Source organism: Chiloscyllium plagiosum, chromosome 42 (assembly GCF_004010195.1).
Source record: "Chiloscyllium plagiosum isolate BGI_BamShark_2017 chromosome 42, ASM401019v2, whole genome shotgun sequence".
NCBI classification, from domain to species: Eukaryota; Metazoa; Chordata; class Chondrichthyes; order Orectolobiformes; family Hemiscylliidae; genus Chiloscyllium; species Chiloscyllium plagiosum.
The window spans coordinates 13559378-13582501 of record NC_057751.1 but is presented as its reverse complement, the minus strand read 5'-3'; the positions used below and the strand labels follow the sequence as shown (position 1 = coordinate 13582501).

Sequence of the window (23124 nt, the reverse complement as noted above, 5' to 3'; positions counted from 1 at the left end):
AATTCCTTTGAGGGGCAAGTGAGTAAAAGAAAAACTTTTGACAATAGTAATTGAGATAATACTGCTCAAAGATTCGGTAAGAACATTAGTCCTTTCTGATTCCTTGCTCTGGTGAATTTTGAGCCAATCAACATGATTGTGAAGATAGATCATACATTTTATTGTGCAGTTTTTTTTTAACTGCTTAGATAAACAGCCATTAACAAAGCGAGTCTTGAGAAGATTTGTAGCTCAGGTTGAGGTTCTGGAGGGTTCGTTTTCAGATGTTTCATCACCATACTAGGTGACATCTTCAGTGAGCCTCCAAATGAAGCACTGGTGGTGTAGCTCGCTTTCTATTTATATGTTTGAGTTTCCTAGGGTTGGCGATGTCATTACAGTGGACAAACAGGCAGAAAACTAGCCACCAGGATACATGAACATCAACTAGCCACAAAATGACATGACCCACTCTCACTTGTATCCTTACATACTGATGAGGAAGGACACCACTTTGACTGGGTCAACACATCCATCCTAGGACAAGCCAAACAGAGACATGCATGAGAATTCCTAGAAGTATGGCATTCTAACCAGAACTCTACAAACAAAAACATTGACTTGGATCCCATTTACCACCCCTGAGAAAAAGAACAGGAAATGACATCACAATAGGAAATGGTGTCACCACAGGAAATGACATTGCCAACCTGAGGAATCTCAAATATATATATAGAAAGTGGGCTACACCACCAGTGCTTCATTTGGAGGATCACTGAAGATGTTACCTAGTATGGTGACGAAACGTCTGAAAATGAACCTTCCAGCTCAGTGAGAAAACCTACATCCAAAGTCATTAACAAAGTCACAGATGAGTTGCAATTCTTCAGAATACATTGGTTTGCAAAATGCCATGGCAACCTCACATCCCACTCAATTTAATTGTTGATAACATCAGTTAGATTTTCAGATGACATAAGTAAAGTTGCCATATTACTAGAGGACCGTTGGCTGCATTCTCATTTGAGAGAGATGACTAGTGATGCATTTAATCTGGGGATTATTGTACGTGAAGTGAGGGGTGAGTTTGAGAATGTGGGAGCTTCTTGGTCCCCTCAGCTGATGTGGCAATCAACCCAATGCTGTTAGCATTCACTTTGCATCACAAGTTTGTGGGCTCGACACCCTTCAGATGACAAAGCACTTGCAGTAAAGATTACAAGAACTGGTAAGTAGAATATTAACAGGAAGGCATGAACTTTGGAAGGTAACCAAGACATTGTCAAAATCAAAATGTTGCATTTCTCAAAGTCACCAAGCAGTACTCAGATATTGAGAGAAGGAAGGGAAGCTGAACAGGTTCAGAAATTCAATTATTTAGGAAGCAGAATATCAGCAATGGAAGATGCAACAAAGAAATAAGAACAAGAATAGTAATGGGAAAGACCATACGAGGGAAGAAGAGATGGTCGCGAAATAGAAAGCTGAATAAATGTCTCAAATGTGACCTGAAAAGTGCTTTATTTGGAGCATTGTTATGTATGAATGGGAGATTTTGACCTTTCAGGAGGAGGCGATCAACTCGGTAAATACCTTTAAAATATAGATTTGGAGGAATCAAGAAAGGATCTCTTGGGCAGAGAAAGTAACAAGTGATGAAATGCTGGAGTGAACGGAAGAAATTTGTGGAACTCTGTTATGAAAAGGCAGAGACATTGAGGAGGACACATTAAAGAGGAAATCAACTTGTAGGAAACATTATTAAGCAGAAATGTCATGAAAAATAGCAAGGAAGCCAATATCAATCAGGAGGAAGAGATTATTAGGTGGGATTGCAGGTATGAGATATCCAACCACTTCTTGCCCCTCTAAAATTAAATTTACATGGTTGATCATTGCAACCACTGCCAATTAAGAGCCGTAAGAGGTCAATTGACAACTGCTTGAAAGTCTAATCTTACCTGGGCTGAAATGATGTCAGCTTCACGAAGGATGGGGAAGGGCTGACCAATGCAAATTATAGATCGATATTGGTAGGCTGTCAGTTTGGTGATGAAGTGGCTTTTATCTGCAGCAATTGCATTAGATAAGTCTTTGAAGAGACACCCCCAACTTTGCTTCTGACATTGCTGGCCTCTCTTTCTGTAGCTTTCCCAATCCCCAGATCTCCACCCCAGAAAAAAAACTATCTCTCTGGGGATCTAGGCGGTAGTGTGTCAGGAGTACCCACAACCTCTGCTATGTACTGCGAGATCTGGAGAGGATGGAATTTGACTGGCCAGTATCTTTAGATGGGCAGAGCTTCCTACTATGGCTTTGTAGTTCTGGCTGAAAGCTCTCTCATTGCCAATCTACTAGCATATTACAATATGATTTAGCAGACTTTCTGGTCAAGTTAGGCTGTGGTTCTCTCACCTCTGAACTTTCCTTCTGAGATGAAGTACCAGAAGATTCTGCACAATAGTTTCAGAATGTCTTTGCATTTCTACAGCTGTCATTCTGCTCATACAAATGGCTTCTTTCCATCTCTATCTTTTCTCTGTGTCTTTCAATGACCACTTGTCTTCTCTATTTCTTTCTCACATATTTTCATTTATTATTTCTTCTTTTTTTTGAAATTTTCTATATGCTTTTGCTCTTTGGCTACCTTTTTTTTGGCAATTCATTCACTTTCTTAACTCTGATACTTTTTTCTGTAGTTCTTTCAAAGTTTTCATTTATCTTAGGAGTTTATTTGAGCTGATCTGACTGTAAACATTGGGAAGACTGAAATCATTATATTTGGCCCCTGTTACAATTTCCCTAACTGTGGACTTCATCCCACTTTCAGACAACTGTCTCAATCTGAACTAGACTCTTTGCAACCTTGGTGTCATATTTGAGAGTAAGGCATGATTTCTCATGCACACAGTCATTTTGACTATCCCTACTCAGTCCTTGGCTTTTAAAATACATGAAAATCCTGCCCCTCTGAACTCCTTCCAACAATTTACCCACCATTGATGTCAGGTTCACCGGTCTATATTCCCTGGCTTTTCCTTACCGCCTTTCTTAAATAGAGGCACCACTTTAGCTAACTTCCAGCCTTCTGGCAACTCACAAGGGGTCCAGCAATCTATCCCCTGGCTTCCCACAAAGTTCTATGGGTCATGTGATCATGTTCCAGGGATTTATCCACCTTTAGGACATCCAGCACCTTCTTCTCTGTAATGTGGACACTTTTCAAGATGTCACTACTTATTCCCCCATGATCGCTACCTTCCATATCCTTCTCCACAGGAAACACTGATGCAAAATACTCGTTTAGTATCATCATCCTGAATTACATATTGCACCATTATTCAATTAAAAGCTTTCACTTAGCCATGGTCCTACCGTAAGTTTGCAACATTTTTCTTTGTTTTTAGGCATTTTGTATTAAGATTCAATGAATTAGTCACTTGTTAGATAACTTTTGGAAGTTTTCTTTCAAAGCTACAGTTTGAGTGAAATTCATTTCACATGCAAGTGAGCTTATATCCAGAATTTATTTACTATCCAATACTTTAGATCAGTTGAGCAGTGAAGTAATCTGAATTCCAAGACCTATTACACCTCTTCAAAATGGCAGTAGATTCAGAAATTTCCACTCATCGAAAGGAAAAGATTAAGATGACTATTAAGTATTCTATCCACAAATAGTAATTTGATGACATAACACTTAAATTACAGAAATTCATTTATAAAAGTTGGATCCAAATTGCTGCGTGGACCTCAATGTCCAAATTTGACAAAAGTAATAATGTTCTGAAAAGGCAAGGTCACAAGAAAATAGACATAGACATCCAGTCAGGACCAAATTTGCACGATAGCAGCAATTCAGTCTTTTTCTTTATATTCACTGGGAATGGAACCCTAAAACCCATTTACCCTTTTTAGACATTTTTAATTAACCTGTTCAGAGATGTTACTACATGTGTGTGGAACAGGTGGGAGTAGAACCTGGGTCCTTCCAGGCTCAGAGGTAGGGGCACTAGCACTGTGCCACAAAAGCCTCTCTTTGCCCTTTTTGTACAGCAGGTAACAAGCTACTGTTTTCCTTGATTTGTCAGCAGTTACCCAAAACCCTTTCCCTAATTAGCGTACTTTATGTCTGTTCCTATAAAATATACTTTTCCTTTCATTCATCCATTGTTCAATTGAGAGTGCAGGAGGGCATGCCAGGAGCAGCCCGAGGAATCCCGGAAAAGGAGGTGTCAACCTGGTGAAGCTGCAAAACAGAACTACTTGCATGCCAAATGGCGTTAGCAGGAAGTGATAGATGAAGATAAGCATTCCCACACCAATGGGTTAGATCTAAGCTCTGCAATCCTGCCACGTACAGTCGTAAATGGTCGTGGACAATTAAACAACTCATTGGAGGAGGAGGCCCCACAAATGTCCCCATCCTCAATGACAGGGGAGCCCAGCACAGCAATGCAAATGATAAGGCTGAAGCATTTGCAGCAATCTTCAGCCAGAAGTGCCAAGTGGATGATCCATCTTGGCCTCTTCCCATTGTTTCCAACACTAGCAGTCTTCAGCCAATTGGATTCAATGCACGTGATATTAAGAAATGGTTGGAGGCGCTGGATACTGCAAAGGCTATGGCCACTGAAAACATTCCGGCAATAGTACTGAAGATTTGTGATCCAGAATTTGTCATGTCCCTATCCAAGCTGTTCCATGACAGCTGTGATACTGGCATCTACCCAACAAGATGGAAAATTGCCCAGGTATTTTCTGTACACAAAAACAGGACAAATCCAACCCAGCCAATTATTATCCCATCGGTGTACTCTTGATCATTAGTAAAATTTGGAAGGTGTCATCAAGCAGCACTTCAATCGCAAACAACTTGGTCATTGACACCCAGTTTGGCTCCCACCAGTGCCAGTCCTGCTCCTGATCCCATTAGTTCATGGTTCTAACATGGACAAAAGTGCTGAGGGTTTGAGGTGAGAGTGACTGCCCTCAAATCAATGCTCATTTGGCACCAGTAAAACCTGAATAAAATTGGAGTCAATGGGATTCAGGGAAATACTCTCCATTGATTGGAGTCATACCAGGCACATAGGAAATTGGTTGTGGTTGTTGGAGGTTAGTCATCTCCAGGACATCTCTGCAGGATTCTTCAGGGTAGTTCTAGGTCCAAACAATGTCAGCTACTTCATCAATGACTTTATTGCCAAAACAGAGGTGGGGGTGTTTGCTGACAATTGTACAATGAGTAGCTCTATTCGCAACACCTCATACACTGAAGCATTCCATGTCCAAATGCAGCAAGACAACATCTCGCCTTGGACTGAAAAGTGGGAAGTAACATTGCACAAATGCCAGGGACCATCTCAATAAGAGACAATCTAACCATTGTCTCTCAACATTCAATGGCAATACCATCATTATTTACTGCTCTGTCAACATCTTGGGAGTTACCATTGACCAGAAACTGAACTGGAATAGCCATATAAACACTGTGGCTACAACTGGGACTCAGGGGCTAGGAATCTGACAGCAAGAAACTCAGATACTGATTTTCCAAAGCCTGTCATCTACAAGTTAGGATTGCGATGGAATACTCCGCACTTCCTGGATGAATGCAGCTCTGGCAACGCTCAAGAGGTTTGACACCATCCAGGACAAAGCAGCCTGCTTAATTAACATTATATTGATAAACATCTACACACTTCACCACCAACACAAAGTAACAAAAGTGTGAAGTACCAACAAAATGCACAACAGAAATTCACCAATTTAGACAGCACCTTCTAAACCCACAACAGCTTCCACCTAGAAAGACAAGGGCAACAAATGTATGGAATTACCACCACCTGCAAATTCCCCTCCAAAACACTCACAATCCTGACTTGAAAATATATCACCATTACGGCAGTGTCACTGCGTCAAAATCTTGGAATTCTCCCCAGCCTTCCTGAAAAAAACTGAGTGTCACACATCACCCTCTCGATTTTTCATGAGTGGAACCAAGTTCAGATCTCAGATAGACTTGGAAACACTTTACAGGAGCCAGACTAGAGTACTCTAAGGTATCATTCATTACCAAATAACCATCTTGGCTCACTCATGGACTCCGAAGTGATGGAGCCCACATAACCTGTTCAGTTTGGCTTCAGGCCATCATACACTTAAGTAGTTCCTTGATCAGTAGTGCCCTGTAAACTCTGCCCAAAATGCCCAGCATGTTGGTTTTGAGGGAGGAGAGGTTTTGCATGCAAGCACGTAACTCCGTGTGCACCTACCTTCCCCAGGTGTGAATCTCTGCTGCAATAAAGAAGGAATGTGTTAGTGAATGAGTGATTTATGAGATTTGGAGCAGGCATTTATAATGGTGGAATCAGGTGCAGTTGGGAAAAGTAAAGGATGTAGCTTTCATGAGCGTAGGGACAAGGGGCATCTTGTGAAATGTGGAGGTTGGAAAGGTGATGTGAAGTAGAGAAGAAAGTTTTATGAATAGTGAGGCTGGAAATAATGCGAGTGTAGTCAAGGAACAAATGGAAGGGTTGAGAATACTCATGAGGTAATTACTTCCTACACTCCAGTCATGTCCTCATTGTTAACTTCCTGGTATTGACATGCTGTATGATCTCTTCCCACTGTCTCCTCAGTTGCATGGAAGCCTTCCTGGCCCCTGGTGGGAAGAGGATGGCCTACCTCCTCTTTGTCTAGACCAGGGCATTCAAAAGAACATCAGAGATATTACGGACATTCCCAGTGTTTGCTGCAGACATATTAGTCTTTCAAGTGCGCACTTCCTTCGCAAAGCAGAGTGCACTTCTATTTTAAGAGGTGGAGTTAATTGGGATTGAAGGTTCTGAATGTCAAGACAAACATTTCTCTCCACTTCGAACGCTCTTGTGGCAGTCAACAAATATCAGCAGGCAACACAAGTATTACGGGATACCTGAACTTACACTGAAAGATGTCTGCACTCTCTGCCTGCAGTTTGAATTTCAAGGTCATTGCTTTCTTTCCTTTATCAGTAAAAAGCTTTCACAACCAGAGAAATTAAAATGTATGACGAACAGCTTCAGTCCACAATATCAACACGCTTGGCTTCAACAATGGGGTCATCTCAGCTACCTTTGCCTCAAATCAGTCGTGTGTCTTGCATGTCATCTTCCCAAAGGTAGCCAGGGATGTTTGGTGCATGGTATCCTGCATGGTTTCCCACTTCTCTGTGGCACAGTTGCGAGGCACTGAGTTCTCTCTGGAAAACCTCTGAGAACTCTTACACAAGGTCTGGCTGGGACATCTTGACATTCAGTTGATGCAAGGTTTCCCCTGTTGCTGCGTGCAATGGAATCTCTTAGGTTGCAGCCTGATCTCGCAACACATGAAGGAGTGGTCCATGTCAAGTCCGCACTGTGGCAGTGTGCCTAAATAGGATCAGATCGAGTTGGTGCCAATGCTTTGAGCGCGAGTGTCTCCAGGAAACCTTGCGCTGAGGCGTTGTCTGGAAGTAGGAGTTAGTGATGCACAAATTGTGGTAAGTGCACAGCTCGAGCAGTCGATGTCTGTTCTCATTCATTTTGCCCACACCAAAATGCCCAAGGCAGGAGGGCCACGAGTCATGGTCTGCACCCACTCTGGCGTTGAAGTCACCCAGAAGAGCAAGTTGCTTCTTCCGAAAGATGCTGCTCATGAGGGGTGCAAGATTGTCGTAGAATTTGTCCTTTGTGTCTGGCATGGAGGACAGCATTGGGGCATACGTGCTGGCAAGGGTGACTGGACCTGCGGTGGTATTGAGGTGAAGAGTCATGAGTCACTCTGAGCCATTGCTGCCTGGTTCTACTGTGTTCATCACGCTGTTCTTCACTGCGAAGCTGACTCCATGCTCTCTGGGCTCATTGGACCCCTTTCCCACCCAGTAAAGCACAGTGGCTCAGTGGTTAGCACTGCTGCCTCACAGTACCAGAGACCCGGGTTCGATTCCAGCCTTGGGTGACTGTCTGTGTGGAGTTTGCACGTTCTCCACGGGTCTGTGTGGGTTTCCTCCGGGTGCCCTGGTTTCCTCCCACAATCCAAAGATGTGCAAGTCAGGTGAATTGGTCATGCTCAATTGCTGATTCATGTAATGTGCATTAGTCAGGGGTAAATATAGGGTTGGGGAATGGCTCTTGGTGGGTTACTCTTCAGAGGGTTGGTGTGGACACCTCTCCTCACCCTCCTTACCCACATCTCTCATAACCCTCCTTATCCACATCTCTCCTAACCCACTCTCTAGCCACCTCTTCCTCTCACCAGGTCACCTCTCTCACTGCTAAGCTATTACAGTGGAGCTATGACACTAAGATCTAGATGACAATGTGGAACGTGACCCATGAATGTTCTGTGCACATAAAGCAGTCCCAAATCCAAACCAGCCAATTGGCATCCTATCAGTCTCCTCCTTATTATTAGCCCAGTGGGGCAGGGTGTCATTGATATTACTTTCAAGTGGCAGTTACAAAGGGATAACCTGCCCACTGATGGTCAGTTTGGGTTCTACCAGGGCCACTCAGCCCTGAACCTCATTACAGCCTCAGCCAAAATAGAGCCAAAAGAGAGAGTGGAGAGGTTTGGTGGGACTGACTACCCTTGACATCACAGGGCAACATTCCACCAAAAATAGTATCAAGGAAATCTGGAAAAACTGAAATCACCAGGAACTGAGAAAACCTTTGCTCTGCTTGGAATCCTCCCAAGCAGAATAGAAGATGGTTGTGGTTGTTGGAGGTGATCACCTCAGCCCAATAGAAGGAGTTGCCCAGAGTAGTGTCCTAGGCCCAACCATCTTCAGCTGCTGTGTCAATGACCTTCCCTCTATCATCAGGCCTGAACTGGAGATGTTCGCTGGTAAGTGCACAATATCCAGCACCATTTCTGTCTCCTCAGATACTGAAGGAGCCCATGTCCTGAACAAGACCTGAACTATATTCAGGTTTGGGTTGATAAGTCGGAAGTAATATATACAGCACACGTGCCAGGCAATGAATTTCTCCCACAGAGAGAACTTGTCCCTTGATGTTCAATAGTGTTACCATTGCTAAAGCTGATATTATCAACATCTTGGGGATTCCCATTGACTTGAAACTGAACTTGTAAGACTGGAGGACTGTGACTAGTGGAGTGCCTTAGGGGCCATTGCTGGGCCCATTACTGTTTGCGAACTATATCAATGATTTGGATGAGGATTTACAAGGCAATGATGAATAAGTTTGCGGATGACACTGAAATAGGCAGTTTCATGGACAGTGAGGAAGGTTATCAGAAATTGCAGCAGGACCTTGACCAGCTGGGGAAGTGGGCTGAGAAGTAGCAGATGGATTTTAATGTGGATAAGCATGAGATCTTGCGTTTTGGAAAGTCATTTCAAGGCAGAAGTTTCATGGTGAATGGTAAGGCCTTAAGGAGTGTAGTGGAACAGAGGGACCTTGGAGTTCGGGTTCACAGTTCTCTGAAAATCGAGTCACAGGTCGACAGGGCAGTGAAGAAGGCTTTTGGCACACTGGCCTTCATCAGTCAGGGCTTTGCATATAGAAGTTTGGAAGTTATGTTGCAGTTATACAGGACGTTAGTGAGGCTGCACTTGGAGTATTGTGTTCAGTGTTGGTCACCTTGATAGAGGAAGGATGTTAATAAACTGGAAAGAGTACAGAAGAAATTTACAAGGATGTTGCCAGAACTTAAGGGTCTGAGTTACAGGGAGAGGTTGGACAAGCTAGGACCTTTTCTTTAGAGCGTAGAAGACAGGAGACTGAGGGGGGGATCTTATAGAAGTGTATAAAATCATGAGAGGCATGGATAGAGTGAATACACTCAGTCTTTTTCCCAGGGTTGGGGAATTGAGGACTGGAGGGCATCAGTTTAACATTAGAGGGGAAAGAATAAAAGGGAACGCAAGGGGCAACTTTTTTACACAGAGGGTGCTATGCATGTGGAATGAACTGCCAGTGGAAGTGATTGAGGTGGGACAGGCATTTGAACAAATACATATATAGGAAAGGTTCAGAAGGATATGTGCCAAGTGCAGGGAAATGGGGTTAGCATGGATGGTCATTTTGGTTGGCGTGGACCATTTTGAGCCAAAGCGCCCATCTCCATGCTGTCGGACTCTATGACTCTATCACTTTATGAACTGGATCAGCCATATAAATAACATGGCGACAAAAGTAGATGCAAGAGGGTAGGCATTTGGCAGAGTGAAACTCATCTCCTGACTCCCCAAAGCCTGTTCAGTATCTCCAATGCATAAATCATGAATGGGATAGAATACTTTCTGCTAGCTTGGATACCTGCAGCTCCAACAACACTGAAAAAGTTTGAGACCATCCAGGAAAAACAGCCTATTTGATTGGTAGTGCGTCCAGAACTTGAACATCCACCTCTTTCATTCCCAGTTCTCTTGCGTCAGGGTGCAACATCTACAAAATGGACTGTTGTAACTGGTGAGGTGAGGACCCTATGACAGGCAGTCAACATCACTGAAAGGAATGGATAACATGAGGATCCTTGCAGAGAGACAGACAGACAGACTACAGATCTGGGTGGGACTTTGGATATAAATAAGAAAAAGATTTCTCATCTATACTTAAGTTGGAGTAAGGGTAAAAAAAAAATCAAGTGTCCATAAGGTTAAGGCATGTCTGGGGAGCTCAGGACTGCGATTTATAGAACATAGAACATAGAAGAATACAGCGCAGTACAGGCCCTTCGGCCCTCGATGTTGCGCCGATCCAAGCCCACCTAACCTACATTAGCCCACTATCCTCCATATGCCTATCCAATGCCCGCTTAAATGCCCATAATGAGGGAGAGTCCACCACTGCTACTGGCAGGGCATTCCATGAACTCACGACTCGCTGAGTAAAGAACCTACCCCTAACATCTGTCCTACACCTCCCCCCCCTTAATTTAAAGCTGTGCCCCCTTGTAATAGCATATTGTTACACCACGGCGGTGAACCCTTCTGCTAATTAAACCAAACACCCAGAAAAGCTCACCTCACCTCATCACCTGTTAAAGTATGAGTGACAGAGAAGACCCAACTTCCACTATTTAAAGGGAAAATATCAATTTATTCTTTAAATCTAAAAGTGAACATTAAACAGCAACTATATACAAACCTTTAAAAGAAAGGAGGCTATTCTCTTAAATGCTTGTTATCTACCTCCAACTGTATCACAACCTACTGTTCCAATAGCCACCCGTATTGAAATTACATCAACTTAATTCCAAAACTAGACAGCGGCGGGCATCTCCGGCTGTAGATTGCTCTGGCTGTAGATCTCCCTAGATCATCTTTGGTCTTTTGCTGCAAAGATGTTTCAGATGAGAAAGGTACCTTTGATTGAGAGTGTTTTGCTCACAGTTACTCTTGCAATGGCATTTGGTTGCTGTCTCTGGCCAACTCTCAAAATGCCGGCTTCTTTATACCCCAAACATCAGATTGTCTCATTGGTTCGATGTTGTCAAAACATTAAATTCAAATCCAACTGGGATTTTAGTATCCTGGGGCATAATTTAAACCGATTGGTTAAATTCAAATGGTTGTCAACATAACAGCCAAAACTAAGGTATTTGTTTCACAGCCAAATGTCACATTTTTTCTGTTTTCCAGTACACTCTGAGACTGTTAATCAGTCACATGAGATGTGCCTGCAATCTCTCAGTGCAAAACAGCTTTCACTCTCTGTTAAAGGTACAGTACATGCCTTCAACTGCATAACAACATCCTGCACTAGGTGGGAAAGTTTTAGACACTCTTGGTCATCTGGATGACCATATACGCAGGAGGTGCCTCGAGCTGGAACAATTTGAGCTCTGAGTTTGGAGATGTAGTGGCTGCAGGATCTACAGTGCATTGACATGGCTGAGAGATTTATGGACAAGTGCATTTCAGGGCATGGTCACCTCACAACTTAAGAAAGTGCAAGCAGAGAGGGAATGTAGGCATGCAGGCAAGTCCAAAGGGAAAACCAATCGGACATAATATTTGGAAATTACACCTTTATTCTTGCTACCAAAGGGCATAACTTTCCCTCATTGTATTCCATTTCCACTTTTTTGCCCACTCTCCTAGCCCGTCCAACTCAATACTACTTGTGCATCCACCTATCTTTGTGTCATTTGCAAACTTAGCACCAGTGCCCTCAGTTCTATCATCCAGGTCGTGAATGTATGATGTGAGTAGTTGTGACTTCAAAACTGACTCCTGCAGAATTCCACAGCTGCCATTCTGAAAAAGACTCCTTTATCCACACTTTCTGCCTTCTGCCAGTCAGCCGTATCTATGCCAGTACCTCGCCCCTAATACAATGGACTCTTATTCAGCAGCCTCATGTGCAGTGCCATGTCAAAGATGTTCTGGAAATTGAAATAGGTCACTCCATTGTTTGACTTGCTTGTTACCTCCTCAAAATATTTGAACAGATTTGACAGGCATGACCTTCCTTTGATGAAACCATGCTGACACAGCCTCATTTTGTCATGCACTTCCAACCACTGTGCAATCTTATCCTGAATAATGGACTCTAAAATCTTGCCTATGACTGAGGTCAGGCCAACCGGCCTTTAACTTCCCATCTTCTGCCTCCCTCCTGTTTAAACAGGCATGTTCCATTTTCTATTTTCTCATCCTCAAAGATCACCTCTCATACTTCTACACCCTCTGCAGCTATTTCCTTGAGAACTCCTTGTAGTCCATCTAGTCCAAGTGATTTATTCACAATGAGACCTTTCAGCTTCTCCACCACCTTCTCCTTAGTGATGGCCACTACATTCACCTCTTTCCCCTGACTTTCATGAAGTTCTAGAATGCTGCAGATATCTTCCACTGTGAATACTGACGCAAAGCACCTATTCTGTTCCAATGGCATTTCTTTGTTCCCCATTATGATTTATCCAGCCTCATTTTCCAGCAATCCAATGTCCACTCTTGCCTTTCTTTACTTATATTTATCTAAAAATGTGTGCTTTAAAAATATTCCAAGATATATTGAAAAGTTATAACTTGTGCATTAGATTGTTCAGAAAGAATTTGAGAATTGAATTTTCCTGGCCCCAAGAGGCCACAACAATATTGGGACCCATGTTGGGACACCTCAACCCATTCCTTTCTCTGGAGACTTTCTCTGTCGCTGGACCTGAGTCAGCTGCTGGTCCATGGAAGCAGGCAGCCATTTTAGGCCCAATGGGAGGGCCATTGATGACAGCACTGATAATTGTCTTTGATTGGATTGCTACCTGCTCCTACGCTCAGTATTGGATGCCATTGACCTTTGGAACTGGAGGCTCCATGGTCCATTGATAGATTGGATGGCAGATTTAAAACTGAAATGAAGAGAAATTATTTCTTTCAAAGAGTTATGAATCTGTGGAATTTGGTACCCCAAAGTTCACAGGAATTGCTTTCAATTCTGATCCTCCTTTTCACCCGACATTTTATCTTTGCCTTTCCCCTCCCCCAACAGTCTTTTCGTTCCCTTTATCCTTACTTGGAACAATTATTTTTTTTTACAAAATTTAATATTTGAAAGGCTGAAACCTACTCATCATTCTCCAAATACATCCACTGTTTTGAATCAATTCACACCAAAGTGTGCAATTAGAGTGGTCATCTTTATTTTCTTAATCCTTTGCTTTTCTCTCTTTTCTCTCGTCTCAAAACTTCAGAGCTGGTAGTTGGAAAATCTAGAGAAATGGCGTATAGACATTGATGACCAGCATCTTTTGAAATTTCTTTAACTAATCTCCATATATTTCAAGCCTATTACTTATATTGTCTTTTGCGTATACTTATTCAGCTTCAATGATGTTTAGATCTTCAGCACCTGCAATATATTTAATGTTAAAAGCTGTGTACCCATGGAATATAAGTTGACATAATATGGGACCAGTAGAACAGAGTAGGTTGCCAATTGCAGTCTGTGGACGCAAGGATATTGAATAAATCTTGAGTAGGAGAAAGATAGATTTTTAAGAAGTAATGGGTTAAAGGGTTATGGAGAGTGGGACAAAAAGTGGAGTTGAATGCAAGATAAGATCAGTCATGATTGTTTTAAAGCAACCTTGAGGGCCTGAATTGCTTTGACCTGCTCCTACTTTTTATATTCGTATGCACTTTTGATGTGACTCCAGGACCAGGGTCTACAGACTTGTTGATCAATTCCCCTTCATCTCAATTGCTCTTCTAGCTTCAGGCTATGTCAAGGTGTTCTTTCAAGCCTGCCTCATCAGTACGACCACTATTGATGGATCTGCTGGATTACTGCTGCATTTCTGTGATTGGACCTCCCGCTTTGTACTGTATCTGCCATACTTAATTAGATAGGGCTTAAGAAGGAGGCTTCATTAGGCAGATCATGAATAATATTGCACCAGCTACATATGTGCCCATAATCCAGAATTCATTGGAGGATTATGATCCAACTTGGAGTGTTTGGGCCACTGTGTGAGAGAAGCCTAGTTTTAAATAACTTGTGACGATAAAGCTCCTTTAACAAGGTCATGCTGTCCTAGGCTTTTTTTGTCGGAGAGGTTGTAAATGACACGGACTCTGAAAAGTCTGGGGTTGAAGGGTTTTAGGGTCAATTTGAAAAGTCGGGTTGAAGGGTTTGATCATAGCTAACAGATACTGCCTCAGGCAGAAGGCTTTCAAGTTATTAAAAAAAACACTTGTACAATGAAAGGGATGTGGCCAGTTCTCTGAGCGCAGCTTTTCTCTGGTTTGGTTTGGTTTTAGCAGTAGTGTGGGAAAAAAAAACTGCTGGACCCAAAAAAATGGTGCTCAGAAAAAAATACACACATTAGATGGTGGCATGGCTTTTGTGCTTTATGCATGTGGTTCTGGTGAGAAACTGTCTTCTAAGTTTTTTTGTGCTGTTAAATTGCAAAGCTAGATTCATAAATATCACATTCTCTGAGTTGGAAGTGCAGCAGATAATTTTTAAAAATCTCTACATGACCTCTCTCCCCAGTTGTTTCAGACACATGGAAACAACTGGTTATACATGCTTCTGATGATGTTGTATAGAAAGTGTGCTGTAAGCATACAGCAAACAGACCTGTGCAATTTTAATGGTTTAGGTTCCTTTGTTGCTTTCAGGAAACAGTGCTTGCTTTGGCCAAAGTTTGACAACTGACCATTTAGGAAATCACTTTGAGAGTAAGGCTCCATGTGCTTGAAGATCTTGAATTTTGGTCTGTGCAACAATTGAAGCAGTATTGACATAGCTGAGAATTGCACATTTTAACAGCCATTGTAGACCTAAGAGAGGCCCAAGGAAAGGGATGAAGAAACGGGATACTACAGCTGTCAGAACTAACAGTAATAGCATATTTAATAACAAGGAGTGATTTCATGGAAAAAACTTGCAATTTGTTTCTTCGAGAATGAGAATAATTGAAAGCCAACATGAATTTTTTTTCAGACAGTAATGTATTTATAATGGGATTTTGGAAACTTGGTGGGGTGGCAGAGGGGCCTAGAGAAACACTGAGTTGCTCGTTTCAGGTATGCTGGAAGATTTCCAAGCAGTATTGCAGGAGCATTCCACAATTAATGCCATCCAACCGTCAGTCTTTCTGTCAGATGCAGTTGTTTGTTTATGAAGCATCACAGTGTAATGGCATGCTTTGCCTCTTCCTTCAGGAAGACTCCACACTGTGCCCTTTCGGCCTTCTGCTTTTACAACAAGGGGATCAGTTAAATACTCCAGCAATCTTTGGTGCAATTTCCATTCTTCTACATTTTAAACCATCTTTACTCATATGGCACGAATTAATCACAGCATTAGACTTCTGACCTTAAGGGGATGGGGGAAGGGAACTAGAAAAGAGAAAGCTGATTGGGAAACTTTTATTTATTTTCACTTAAAATGTAGCATTTTCAACATTAGCAAAATCAGATTTGGTCAAAATTTTAAAAATTGACACGAAACTCCATGACTTTGGTGCTAGTTGAGATGAAAACTTCCCAATACTAAGAGTGAGACTAAAGGGATAGTAACTGGCCAAGCTGTATTTTTATCCTGACCATTATACTCGGATGCACAGCACACCACAGCATATAGCTCAAAGTGAATTTTGCTGTGAATGGGCAAAGTTATTTGTATTGTGCATCCTGGCATTTAACATTGCCGATAGCTTTGCTGTCTGTTTTTCACAGCATTTAGAAACACCAGCAAGGTGAAATTCTTTATATTGTATGGGCCACCTACTCATCTGAGAGCTCAGGTCCCTCTGATTATCTCTTCCCTTTGATGGTGAGTCACGCTGGTTTTACATGTGTTCATAGCTCTCCCACCCCATTCCTTGTGTATTCTTTAGAAATGAGTCTCATCAATGAGTAAGTTGCATGATAGCATCCTATGGATATGACATTAAACCAAGGACTTCTCTCTTCTCCGGTAAATATATGCAAAAATCAAATGGCACTATTTCAGAGTAGTGGAGTTATACTCAACATCCTGGCAGATATTTAGCTCTCAATCAATAACACTGAAAACAGTTTATACTTATTATTACATTACTGTTGTGCAAGCATTTATGTAAATTGGCTGCCACATTTTCGACATTGCAATAATGATAAATTATAAAGCAGTTAGTGGCCAGAAGGCACTCCTGGATATTGTGCGATCATAAATCATGGTATATTGGTGCAAGTCTTCCTTTTGAAATATTACATTCGAGAGATATTTTTAATTCTTTCCCAAAAATTGTCAAATGCAATTTAGAACAGACACCAATAGGAAGTGAATTTTAGCAACATTCGGGGATTTAGATTAGATTAGATAAAATGAGATTCCCTATAGTGTGGAAATAGGCCCTTCGGCCCAACAAGTCCACACCGTCCCTCCGCAGAGTAACCCACCCAGACCAATTTCCCTCTGCCTAATGCACCTAACACTATGGGCAATTTAGAATGGCCAATTCACCTGGGCTACACATCTTTGGACTGTGAGAGGAAACCAGAGCACCCGGAGGAAACCCACGCAGGCACGGGGAGAATGTGCAAATTCCACACAGACAGTCACCCAAGGCTGGAATCGAACCTGGGTCCCTGGTGCTGTGATGCAGCAGTGCTAACCATTGAGTGATTTTCACATGGCCAGCTATTCATTATTTTAGTGTAGATGGATATTGTACATGGGAATGTGTGGAATCCAATTTATCATAGACTCTAAAGGAAACATACTGGCAATCGTACTGAAGACTTATGCTCCGGAACTTGGTTACTTCTGGCCAAGAGGTTCCAATACAACTGCAGCACTGGTGTTGACTTGACAATGTGGAAAATTGACCAGCTATGTCCTGTGCACAAAACGCAGGACAAATCTAATCCTGCTTATTTTCACCCAATCAGTCTACTCTCAATCATCAGTAAATTAATGGCAGGTGTCGTCAATAGTGCTATCAAACAGCACTTGCTTTGCGATAATTTGCTCACTGATGCTGAGTTTGTGTTCTGCCAGGACCACTCAGCTCCTGACCCCAATAAAGCCTTGTTTCAAACATGGACAAATGAGCTGAGTTGCAAAAGTGACATCAAAGCTACATTTGACTGAGTATGCCAGTATTTCAGAGTAGTGGAGTGAAACCCCATGTCCTGGCAGATATTTAAATATCAAAGAAGCCATTAAAAACTCAATGGCAGTCAGGGAGAAAATGCTTCGCTGTTGGAGTCATCCCTGACACAAAGCAAGATGGTTGTTGATGTTGGTCAAATATCTCAGCCTCCATGGTAGTATCCTTCACTCAACTATGTACATAATTGGTAACCTAGCCCCCTGTCATAAGGTCAGAAGTGGGGATTGTCATTGGTGACTGCACAATATACAGTGCAATTCATGACCCCTTTAATACAGATGCAGCCCATGTCCAAATACAGCAAGATCTGGACAATGTACAGGCTTGGCCTGACAAGTGGCAAGTAACATTTGCACAACACAATGACCATCTCCAACAAAAAAGAATCTAACCATTGGCCCTTGATGTTCAAGTTGTGTTACCATCACTGAATAACCCAACTGTCAACATCCTGGGAGTTACCATTGTACAGATGCTGAACTGGTCTAGCCATATGAATACAGTGGCCACGAGAGTGGGTCAGAAGTTAGGTATCCTGCAGTGACTAACCCAGCTCCTCACTCCCCAAAGCCTGTTCCCCTATTTACAAGGTACAAATCAGAAGTGTAATTGAATGCTTCTCACTTGCCTGCATGACTGCAGTTTCAACAACATTCTAAAAGCTTGCTAACATTCAGGACAAAGCAACATTCTAGTTTGGTACTATATCCAAAAACATCCACTCCCACCACCACCAATGCTCAGGGGAAGCAGTGTATGTCATTGGGAAGGCACACAGTAGAAATTCACCAAGGCCTTTTGGACAGTATTTTTCAAACACAGGACCACGTCCATGTAGAAGGACAGCACATACATGAAAACACCACCATATGTGAATTTTCCTCCAAGCCAGGTAGCATCCTGACAGGGAAATATGTCACCATATCGAGAGTGTCGTTGGCTTAAAATCCTGGAATTTACTATCAAGTAGCATTGTGGATCACCCTACAGCACTTTGACTGCAGTTGTTCCAGAAGGCAGCTCACCACCACCTTGTCAAGGGCAGTTCAGGATGGCATAAATGCTAACTCAGACAGAGACAACCACATCCCATGAATGATTTTTTTAAAACAATCGCCTGGAAAATTGAACATTTGACTGAGTAATTCTACTATGCCTGGAACCTTCTAAAAGTTTCCATATAAGTCAGAGAAGTTGGATAATTCAGCAACCTCCTAGAAACACTCAAGAGAGGTTAAACTATTAAGTACACAGTTTAAACCCTGAATAACTTGTCAATTGACCAGGTACTGACCTTGTACCACTTCAACTCCAGTAGGGCCCCTCAAAGATCAGCAAGGCGGCCTTTGTGTGGAGCCACAGAAAATGGGGGAGAAATAAAATGAATATTTTGCATCAGTATTTCCTGTGGAAAAGGATATGGAAGATATAGACTGGAGGGAAGTAGATGGTGACATCTTGCAAAATGTCCAGATTACAAAGGAGGAAGTGCTGGATGACTTGAAATGGTTAAAAGTGGATAAATCCCCAGGACCTGATCAGGTGTACCCTAGAACTCGGTGGGAAGCTAGAGAAGTGATTGCTGGGCCTCTTGCTGAGATATTTGTATCATCGATAGTCACAGGTGAGGTGCCGGAAGACTGGAGGTTGGCAAACGTGGTGCCACTGTTTAAGAAGGGTGGTAAAGACAAGCCAGGGAACTATAGACCGGTGAGCCTGACCTCGGTGGTGGGCAAGTTGTTGGAAGGAATCCTGAGGGACAGGATGTACATGTATTTGGAAAGGCAAGGACTGATTAGGGATAGTGTTTGTGCATGGGAAATCATGTCTCACAAACTTGATTGAGTTTTTTGAAGAAGTAACAAGGAAGATTGATGAGGGCAGAGCAGTAGATGTGATCTATATAGACTTCAGTAAGGCGTTCAACAAAGTTCCCCTGGGAGACTGATTAGCAAGGTTAGGTCTCATGGAATACAGGGAGAACTAGCCATTTGGATACAAAGATAGAAGACAGAGGGGAGTGGTGGAGGGTTGTTTTTCAGACTGGAGGCCTGTGACCAGTGGAGTGCCACAAGGATCGGTGCTGGGCCCTCTACTTTTTAACATTTTCATAAATGATTTGGATGCGAGCATAAGAGGTACAGTTAGTAAGTTTGCAGATGACACCAAAATTGGAGGTGTGGTGGACAGCGAAGATTCCTCCAATCTGAGGCTTTGTCAGATTGGAGGAATATGACAAATGGGTCAGTGCTGGGTCCCCAAATTTTTACAATTTATGTCAATGCCTTGGATGTTTAAAACAAAGACTTGGTGGCTAAATTTACAAATGATGCAAAGATAGGAAGACAAGTATGGTGTGAAAATGAAATAAGGAGGATACAGATGGATATCAAGAGATTAAGTGAATGGCAAAAATTTCGCAGATGGAGCATAATTGGGAAAATATGAAAATTTTCACTTTGGCAGGAAGAATAAAGAAGTATATGAAAAAGGTATGGGATCTAGGCATTCTAGTGCAACAATCAAGGAGCTCACATGCACGGACAGCAAGTGATTAAGTAGGAAATGAAATGCTGTTTTCTAGTATGAAAGGGATTGAGAGCAGTTATTCTTCAGTTATATGGGAATTTATGAGACAGAACTGGGAAAGTGATGGCCTAGTGGGAACCTGGGTTCAGCAAATGGTGGAAAACGGGACTCAGTAAAAATCTGGAATTAAGTGTCTAATGATGACCAAAAGTCAATTGTTGTAAAAACCATCTGGTTCACTAATGTCCTTCAGGGAAGAAAACTGCCACTTTTACCTGGTCTGGCCTACATGTGACTCCAGACCCACAGCGATATGGCTGACTCTTAAATGCCCTCTAAGATGGGCCGTCAATACTGGCTTGGCCAACGACGTCCTCACTCTATGAATGAATTTCTTGCAATCTTGAATTCTGTGTGTAACTTTGGTCTCCTGATATAATGAAGGACATAAATGCACTGGAGGTTTCCTAGATTGATTGTAATAAACACAAAGAACTGTGGATGCAGGAAATCTGAAACAAGAACAGAGAGTGCTGGAGAAACACAGTAGGTCTGGCAGAATCTGTAGAGAGAAAAATAGATTTAATATTTCAAATCCAGTGACCGTTCGTCAGACCTGAAAATAGTTGGGCAAGGGTGGTATTAATGCTGATGATGGGTGTGGGGTGGGGGAGGGTAATAAATTGAGTACATGGAACCGAGAGAGAGAGACAGAGAGAGAGTCAAAGACAGAGACAGAGACAGAGAAAAACAAAAGGATGGGCAAGCAAAGATAAAGCTTACGATGAACTGAGAGAAAATAATGCTAGGCTGGGTGTGAACAAGAAGGGAAAATAGGTGAAAATGTGTTGGCTGTGCAGTGAGCAACTTATTCAACACAGAACCTAGAGGTGTGGGGGTAGGGTAATTAAAGTGAAGCAATGTGATCATATTCTGAAATTATTCGGCTCAATGTTGAGTCCTGAAGGCTGTAAGATGCCGAGGCAGAAGGATGGATTGCACTGAGGCTTGCTTGAGCACTGCAGCAAACCTAAGGCAGAAATGCTGACACGGAATGCAATAGTGAGTTGAAGTGGGAGACAACTGAAAGCTCAAGACCACTTTTATGGTTACAAACATAGCGATCACCATTTCACCTGCATTCTGTCTCCCCAATGAGGAGACCACAATTTAAGCAACAAATACAGGAGACTAGATTTGAATGAAGGTGCAAGTAAAGTACTGCTTCACTTGGAAGGAGAGAAGAAGGAGGTAAACAGGCAAGTATGGCATTTCTTATGATTACATGGAAACGTACAGTGGGGGTGGGAGATGTTGAGAATATAGGAGAGGTGGACCAAAGTGTCCAGGAGAGAATGATCCCTGTGGAATGATGACAAGGGAGGAGAGGGGAATATGTGTCTGGTAATGGCATATTGCTAGAGGTAGTCGAAATGATGGCTTATGATTCTTTGGAAATGGAGGCTGATGAGTAGAAAGTGAGGACAAGGGGAACTCTATCATTGCTGTGGCGGATAGGAAGGCAGGTGAGGGCTGAAATATGGGAACGGCTGAGGGCCCTATCAACAATGGTGGCAAGGAATTTTAGTTGAGTAAAAAGACGAATATTTCTGAGGCCTACTTGTGGGAGGTGGCATCATGAGAACAGAGGGAGGAACTGGGAGAACAGAAGCTGGATGCAGACTGTTAACATGAATAGTCAAGATAACTGTGGGAGTCAGTAACTCTGTCACTGATATCAATGGACATCTTATACCCAAAGAAAGGGAAGAGAGGAGTCAGAGATGGACAAGGTGAAGGTGACAACAGCGTGGAAATTGGAAGCAAAATTGATAAGTTCTTTCAATTCCAGATGAGACAAGGGAAGCAGCATCGATTACATTATTGATATACCATAGAAAGGGTTGTGGGGAGGGACCAGAGTAAGACTGGAACAAGAAATGTTCTTTGTAACCCACAAAGAAACCAACACAGTTGGCATGATTTCCCAGCTGCTTTCAGTTCTGACAAAGAGTCAGGAGACTCGAAACATTAATTCTGTTTTTCTCTCTGCTACTTCTCCAGCACTCGCTGTTCTTGCTCACTAGTTTGATACCAGAAATGAATGCATTACCCTCAAAGGATGGACTGGACAGTTTGATTTTGTTTCCACGAGAGTTCAGAAGTGTGATCTGCAATTTGATCCGAATGTGAACAGGATGTTGAATGGTCTTGACAAGGTGGATATAGAGAGGATGTTTCCTTTTGGATATAGGTTTGCTCGCTGAGTTGCAAGGTTCATTTCCAGACGTTTCGTTACCTCACTAGGCAACATCTTCAGTGGGCCTCAGGTGAAGCAATGCTGAAAATTCCTGCTTTCCATTTAGATGTTTGGGTTTCCCCAAGAAACTCAAACATATAAATAGAAAGCAAGAATTTTCAGCATTGCTTTGCCTGAGGCCCATTGAAGATGTTACCTAGTAGGGTAACGAAACGTCTAGAAATGAACCTTGCAGCTCAGCAAGCAAACCTACATCCAAAACCTCAACCTGAGCTACAAATCTTCTCAAAACTCACTAGGCTGTTTCCTCTTGATTATGAGACCAGAATTAAGGAACACGCAAAAAATTATTGCTTCATTTTAAGGACAGAGGTGGGAGGTATTTTATGAAGTGGCATTATTTTATAAATTGCCATTTTACAGTGAAATCAGCCACCTGTAGTTGGAAGTACACTGTGTGTCTATAAGATGGTTCAGTCAATTAGGCTTCCAGCATTTTGGACTGCAATACCAGTGGACATTTCTGCAAATAATTGTCCCATCTGTCCGTCTTCCTTCCCACCTATCAACTCCACCCTCCCCTCCGACCTATCTCCTTTACCCCCATCTCCATTCACCTATTGCACTCAACTACCTTTCTCCTAGCCCCATCCCTCCCACTTATCTCCACCCCCAAGGCTCCCTGCCTCATTCGTGATGAACGGTTTTGCCCAAAACGCTGATTTTCCTGCTCCTCAGATGTTGCCTGA

General features: G+C 42.5%; 1 protein-coding gene across 1 annotated transcript in view; it reads left to right on the top strand.

Moving 5' to 3' along the window:
• Positions 1-23124, top strand: part of tet3 (tet methylcytosine dioxygenase 3) — a 368466-nt gene that overhangs the window by 9983 nt on the left and 335359 nt on the right. The gene's annotated exons all lie outside the window — the stretch shown is intronic.